This window comes from Dunckerocampus dactyliophorus, chromosome 17 (assembly GCF_027744805.1).
Source record: "Dunckerocampus dactyliophorus isolate RoL2022-P2 chromosome 17, RoL_Ddac_1.1, whole genome shotgun sequence".
NCBI lineage: Eukaryota > Metazoa > Chordata > Actinopteri > Syngnathiformes > Syngnathidae > Dunckerocampus > Dunckerocampus dactyliophorus.
Window position 1 is genome coordinate 937,088 of NC_072835.1, and position 7,414 is coordinate 944,501.

Here is a 7,414-nt window from a genome sequence, read left to right on the forward strand (position 1 = left end):
GGTCTAATCCTCTCCTGCTATTAACACCTCCGATAAAAGGGAAGTGTAGCTCCCTGTAGTTGGGTATGAACGACTCTGATACTGGCTCGTTAGCATCTATTGTTCTGGCTCGGCCCTGGCTCCACCTCATTTGCAAGACTAAGAGCTGTGGGTTTTGGTCTCAGTAACCTGCTGAACACAGGGTCCAAATTAAACCTCAAACCACCATTCCGATTCAATGATGGGTTCTGTTTGACAAAAATAGCTTCCTTTACTCCTCTTTCAAACCATCTGTTTTCTTTGGCCAAAATCTTTACCTCGCTGTCCTCAAAAGAGTGATTGGTAGCTTTAAGGTGTAGATGTACTGCTGATTGAGGACCTCTAGAATTGTCCCTGCGGTGTTGATAAAGCCTTTTTTGGAGCATTTGCTTAGTTTCCCCAATGTAGTGCTCTTTGCATTCCTCATCTTTACAGTGGATGGAATAGACCACATTGCTCTGTTTTTGGTTTGGAGCCTTGTCTTTAGGATGCACTCATTTTTGTCTCAGGGTATTTACTGGTTTAAAATAGGTTGGAATTTTGTGTTGCCATAAGATCCTCTGGAGTTTTTCGGAGACCCCAGCTACATAAGGGACTACCACTCCTCTCCTTTTTGCTTCTGTGGGCTTTTGGGTTTTTTTCCCTACTCTCTTCTTTTGACATTTGTTAAAAGCACACCGCGGGTACCCACAGGTTGAGAGCGCTCTCTGGACATGTTGTGTCTCCTTTTTCCTTCCCTCAGCACTAGTTGGTATTTGTTCCGCTCTATGTTGGAGGGTCCTAATAACTCCTAGTTGATGTTGTAGTGGATGGTTTGATTCAAAAAGCAGGTATTGGTCAGTGTGTGTGGCCTTTCTAAAGACCTCTGGAAGTAGCTGTCTGTCCTCTCCTATAATTACCTTGCAGTCTAAGAAGGCTAGTTGGTTCTCTTTAGCGTCCTCGCGAGTAAATTTGATATTGGTGTCCACCGCATTGATGTGATCTGTGAAAGACTGAATTTCCTGTTTTTTGATTATGACAAAGGTGTCATCCACGTATCTAAACCAGTGCCTTGGTTTTGTCCTTGAGAAGGATGTGAGAGCCTGTTTCTCCATCTCTTCCATGTACAGCTTTGCCACTATGGGTGAGGCTGGTGAGCCCATAGCACAACCATGAATTTGTCTGTAAAACTTCCCTCTAAACTGAAAATATGTAGTGTTAAGGCAAATTTCCAATGATTGGCAGATGTGGTCAGCACTAAGTTTTGTTCTCCGATGCTCTCCGATGTTCTCCGCCCACTCTTACTGTATTTAAGGCCTAGGCTACCAGCACTTATTAGTTCGCTGATGAAGCTCTTCGGATGAGGAGCAAAACGTCCGACACATTCTTCACAGAAGTACAGATGACGTCTCAAGAAGCCTTTTCCTCGATGGACAACTCCTGTACGACTGAGAGCCTACACAGACGCATTGCTACCAACTTTGGGAGAGACATCCTTCTGCTGGTACGTAGCTTAGAAAAGGCCACTCTTAAATTAGCAGATTTAAGGAACCACCTCAAATTCAATCTTAGATGCAGGCAGAGTAGGTTAATCCCCAAATGCATGAGGCAAGCGTCCCTTGAGCAAGGACACTTGGCAAGGAAAATGCAACTCAACTACATCAGAAAAATACAGAATTTGAGAATTAGGAGACTTAACATAGAGATAAAAAATAAACAGTCTGAAGTAGAAACCTTCTATCAGAGATTGCAAACCAAGCTGACGCACGAAATCTATCAGGAGGTTTGTGAATTTATTAAATCGGGTTATATGAAGCACCTTAGCAAAACCAAAGAAAGGCATAAGGGAAAATTCCAGAAACTTCTATTGGAAAATCGACCACAGCTTGTCGTAAACACTAAGGAGGGGGGGGAAATCAGACCAATACTAAAGAAAATTGGATCAAAAATCTGTCAGACAGAAGCCTCTCGGAGACAGAGAAGGCAGTATTAACCAAGGGTCTCAACTTCTCAGTGACTCCTAAAACAATACCCACAGTAGACTACAGACCCTTTCCAAAAAATTAGAATGTCATGGAAAAGTTGTTTAATTTCCATAATTCCATTCAAAAAGTTAAACTTTCATAGATTATAGATTCAGGGCCCACAATTTAAACGATTTCAAGTATTTATTTGTTTATTTTTACATAATTTGGGCTTCCAGCTCATTAAACCCACGAAAACAGGAATTCAAAAAATTAGAATACTGTGAAGAAATCAGCCCAAATTTTGCAGGGCATGAATGTTTTAAACTGAGTGTCACACACTAATCATCTACTAAGCTCAAATCACCTGCACGGGCTTCCCCAGGTGTCATTAAATTGCTTCAGTTTGGTTCAATTGTCTCAGTTGGGTTCAATATGGGGAAGACTGCAGACATGACAACTGGCCAGAAGACCATCATTGATACCCTCCATAGGATGGGTAAGCCACAAAAGTTCATAGCTAAGGAGGCTGGTTGTTCACAGAGTGCTGTGTCCAAGCATATCAATGGAAAGTCTAGAGGAAGGGCAAAATGTGGCAGGAGAAGATGCACCAGCAAAAGAGATGACCGTGGGCTTCAGCAGATTATCAAAAAGGGAAGATTCAAGAATCTGGCAGAGATCCAGAAAGAGTGGAATGAGGCGGGAGTCGCAGCTTCAAAAACCACCACATTCAGACGCATCCGGGAGATGGGCTACCACTGTCGGGTTCCTCGGGTCAAGCCACTTCTAAACCTGAGCCAACATAGGAAGCGTCTCCACTGGGCCAAGGAGAAGAAGGACCGGACTGTTGGCCAGTGGTCCAAGGTCCTCTTTTCCCATGAAAGTAAAGTGTGCCTTTCATTTGGGAATCAAGGTCCAAGGGTTTGGAGGAAGACGGGTGAGGAACAGAACCCAAGCTGCCTGAGGTCCAGTGTGAAATATCCACAGTCCGTCATGATTTGGGGTGCAATGTCCGGTGCAGGTGTTGGTAAACTCTGCTTTCTTAAATCCAAGGTCACCGCAACAGTCTACCAGAATGTTTTAGAGGACTTCATGATTCCTTCTGCTGAGGATCTGTATGGAGATGCAGATTTCATCTTCCAGCAGGACCTGGCCCCTGCCCATACCGCCAGAAGCACCAAAACCTGGTTTAATGCCCATGCCATCACAGTGCTTGACTGGCCAGCCAACTCACCGGACCTAAACCCCATTGAGAATCTATGGGGTATTCTCAAGAGGAAAATGAGGGGCACCAGACCCAACAACAAAGAAGAGCTGACAGCAAGCATCAAGGAAATCTGGGCTTCCATAACTCCCAGGCAATGCCACGGGCTGATTGCTTCAATGCCACGTGGCATCGAGGCAGTGATTAAGGCAAAGGGATTCCCAACCAAGTATTGAAGATTGACATATCGTTTTGAAAGTACCATATTTTGATTGATTTGATGTGATTCTAATTTCTTTCTTTTTTTTCCTGCAAAAACTGAGAAGTAAATGGTGATTTCTTCACAGTATTCTAATTTTTTGAATTCCTGTTTTCGTGGGTTTAATGAGCTGGAAGCCCAAATTATGTAAAAATAAACAAATAAATACTTGAAATCGTTTAAATTGTGGGCCCTGAATCTATAATCTATGAAAGTTTAACTTTTTGAATGGAATTATGGAAATTAAACAACTTTTCCATGACATTCTAAATTTTTGGAAAGGGTCTGTATGTCACAGCAGCTGAATCGGCCATCAGGAACAATAACCTTTCTAGAACAGAGGCAGGGGACCTTCGTCTGAGAATGTTGGCCCTTCTCAGTAGTGCTAAACCACCACCGTCCAATATCACGGTAGGTGAGAGGAAAGCATTAGCGGCTCTGCAGAAAGATGAGAGCATCACCATCTTACCAGCTGATAAGGGCAGATACACAGTGGTTCTCAACACATTGGACTATGAAGAAAAAATAAAAAGTCTAATTAGTGATGCCAACACATATGAGCAACTTAAAAGGGACCCATCCAATAGGTATAAGAAAGAAATCAGACTGTCTCCAAAAGTTAGAGAAGGAAGAACTAATTGACAGACAGATGTATCATAGGTTATACCCTGGGGAGGCTACACCATGTATCTATGGCCTTCCAAAAATTCACAAGGAAGGGTTTCCCCTCAGACCCATTGTCTGTAGCATTGACTCTACCACGTACAATGTAGCTAAATATGTAAAAACAGTCTTATCCCCATTAGTAGGCAACACTGATCATCATATAGAGAGAACAAAAGGGTTTGTGGAGAGTATCAAAGACCTCAGATTGGAGCCAGAGGAAACTTTGGTGTCTTATGATGTGACTTCACTTTTCACATCTGTCCCCACCTCAGCAGCAGTCTCGGTGGTGAGGAAGAGACTGCTCGAGGACTCAACTCTGCATCGGAGAACAAAACTTAGTGCTGACCACATCTGCCAATTATTGGAAATTTGCCTTAACACTACATATTTTCAGTTTAGAGGGAAATTTTACAGACAAATTCATGGTTGAGCTATGGGCTCACCAGTCTCACCCATAGTGGCGAATCTGTACATGGAAGAGATGGAGAAACAGGCTCTCACATCCTTCTCAGGAACAAAACCAAGGCACTGGTTTAGATACGTGGATGACACCTTTGTCATAATCAAAAAACAAGAAATTCAGTCTTTTACAGATCACATCAATGCGGTGGACACCAATATCAAATTTACTCGCGAGGACGCTAAAGAGAACCAACTAGCCTTCTTAGACTGCAAGGTAATTATAGGAGAGCACAGACAGCTACTTCCAGAGGTCTTTAGAAAGGCCACACACACTGACCAATACCTGCTTTTTGAATCAAACCATCCACTACAACATAAACTAGGGGTTATTAGGACCCTCCAACATAGAGCGGAACAAATACCAACTAGTGCTGAGGGAAGGAAAAAGGAGACACAACATGTCCAGAGAGCGCTCTCAACCTGTGGGTACCCGCGGTGGGCTTTTAACAAATGTCAAAAGAAGAGAGTAGGGAAAGAAACCCAAAAGCCCACAGAAGCAAAAAGGAGAGGAGTGGTAGTCCCTTATGTAGCTGGGGTCTCCGAAAAACTCCAGAGGATCTTATGGCAACACAAAATTCCAACCTATTTTAAACCAGTAAATACCCTGAGACAAAAATGAGTGCATCCTAAAGACAAGGCTCCAAACCAAAAACAGAGCAATGTGGTCTATTCCATCCACTGTAAAGATGAGGAATGCAAAGAGCACTACATTGGGGAAACTAAGCAAATGCTCCAAAAAAAGGCTTTATCAACATCGCAGGGACAATTCTAGTGGTCCTCAATCAGCAGTACATCTACACCTTAAAGCAACCAATCACTCTTTTGAGGACAGCGAGGTAAAGATTTTGGCCAAAGAAAACAGATGGTTTGAAAGAGGAGTAAAGGAAGCTGTTTTTGTCAAACAACAGAACCCATCATTAAATCAGAATGGTGGTTTGAGGTTTAATTTGGACCCTGTGTTCAGCAGGTTACTGAGACCAAAACCCACAGCTCTTAGTCATGCAAATGAGGTGGAGCCAGGGCCGATCCAGAACAATAGATGCTAACGAGCCAGTATCAGAGTCGTTCATACCCAACTACAGGGAGCTACACTTCCCTTTGATCGGAGGTGCTAATGGCAGGAGAGGATTAGACCACAACTCCGCCCAGTCTTAGTGTAAGGAACCAATAGGAGGAGGGCATTGCCACACCAATTCCGCCCACTCTTACTGTATTTAAGGCCTAGGCTACCAGCACTTATTAGTTCGCTGACGAAGCTCTTCGGATGAGGAGCGAAACGTCTGACACCTTCTTCACAGAAGTACAGATGACGTCTCAAGAAGCCTTTCCCTCGATAGACTACCAGATAATAAAGTGTTCTTCTAAAAACGGCTATAAAAACATAACATTTTTTTCTTCTACTTTCTTTGCTCTGATCTTGCTCCTTCAGTCCTAAAAACAAATAATAATAATCTCCAGCCCAACATTTATTATATGGCACAGAGACATCATCTAAATAAGATCAAATAATTACACTTTTAGTATTTTTTTTTTCGGGGTGCACAGTAATTATCGGGCCGTTATGAGGGAATTATGACGTCATACCGGTAAATCCCATAACATTAAAAATAGCTCTGATAACAGATTAAAAAAAAGAGGCAAGATTGCCCGTACTGTGCCAGTGAACCAATCAAGTGCTCCTTTTTTCTCCTGCCCCTGACATTAACGGCCTGTCATAACTTCCCCTACCAAATGCTCTGTGATGAAGAGAGAAAAACCCCATGGAGTAAACAAAAAAACCTATCAGCCCCCTGAAACGCCAGCGCCGCAGCGTTTGAAAAGTGCAAAAAGGTTTGCCAGAGACCTCCGTGGCGTCACACTGGTCGCTCAGAGCATGTGCCCGAATACAGTGCACCTTGCTGGGCCACAGCAGGTGGCTCCTCCCCCTCTATACTCTGGTTCTCCTGATAGTAGTGATGTCATGATATTTCAACAGGTACACTTGGTCACATCCTCGTTTGTTCCAGTCCTTCTTACCTCCACGTGTGCACACGCTACACTTACACCTCAATCAAAAAGTAGATATAAAAAAAGATATCGGTACCATATCGAACATTTAAGCAAAAAAGTTGAAAAAATCTAAATCTGTTGTTTTAGGATTTTTGGGGAGATGGGTTTTTTGTCCTCTCTGGACCTCAAAAGGGTAATAAATGAAAGGGACCCCTGAGGATTCAAAAAAGGGAAAACCGTAAGAGCCACTGTGTTTACATTGATCCTGAACCTCAATGATGAGCTGAAGGGCTCGCATTGCATCAACTGGCCACCGGGGGTCGCTGTAATCAAACGTTTTCACACTCAAGAGTCGAACATAAATGCCATTTGTCTGTGTAGGCTCTCAGTCGTACAGGAGTTGTCCAACGAGGGAAAGGCTTCTTGAGACGTCATCTTTACTTCTGTGAAGAAGGACGTTTCGCTCCTCATCTGAAGAGCTTCGTCAGCGAACTAACAAGTGCTGGTAGCCTAGGCCTTAAATACAGTAAGAGAACAATACAGAACAATAGATGCTAACGAGCCAGTATCAGAGTCATTCATACCCAACTACAGGGAGCGACACTTCCCTTTGATCGGAGGTGTTAATAGCAGGAGAGGATTAGACCATAACTCCTCCCAGTCTTAGTGTAAGGAACCAATAGGAGGAGGGTGTTGGCACACCAATTCCGCCCACTCTTACTGTATTTAAGGCCTAGGCTACCAGCACTTGTTAGTTCGCTGACGAAACTCTTCGGATGAGGAGCGAAACGTCCGACACCTTTTCACAGAAGTACAGATGACGTCTCAAGAAGCCTTTCCCTCATAAATGCCATTTGCTATAAAAAATAATAA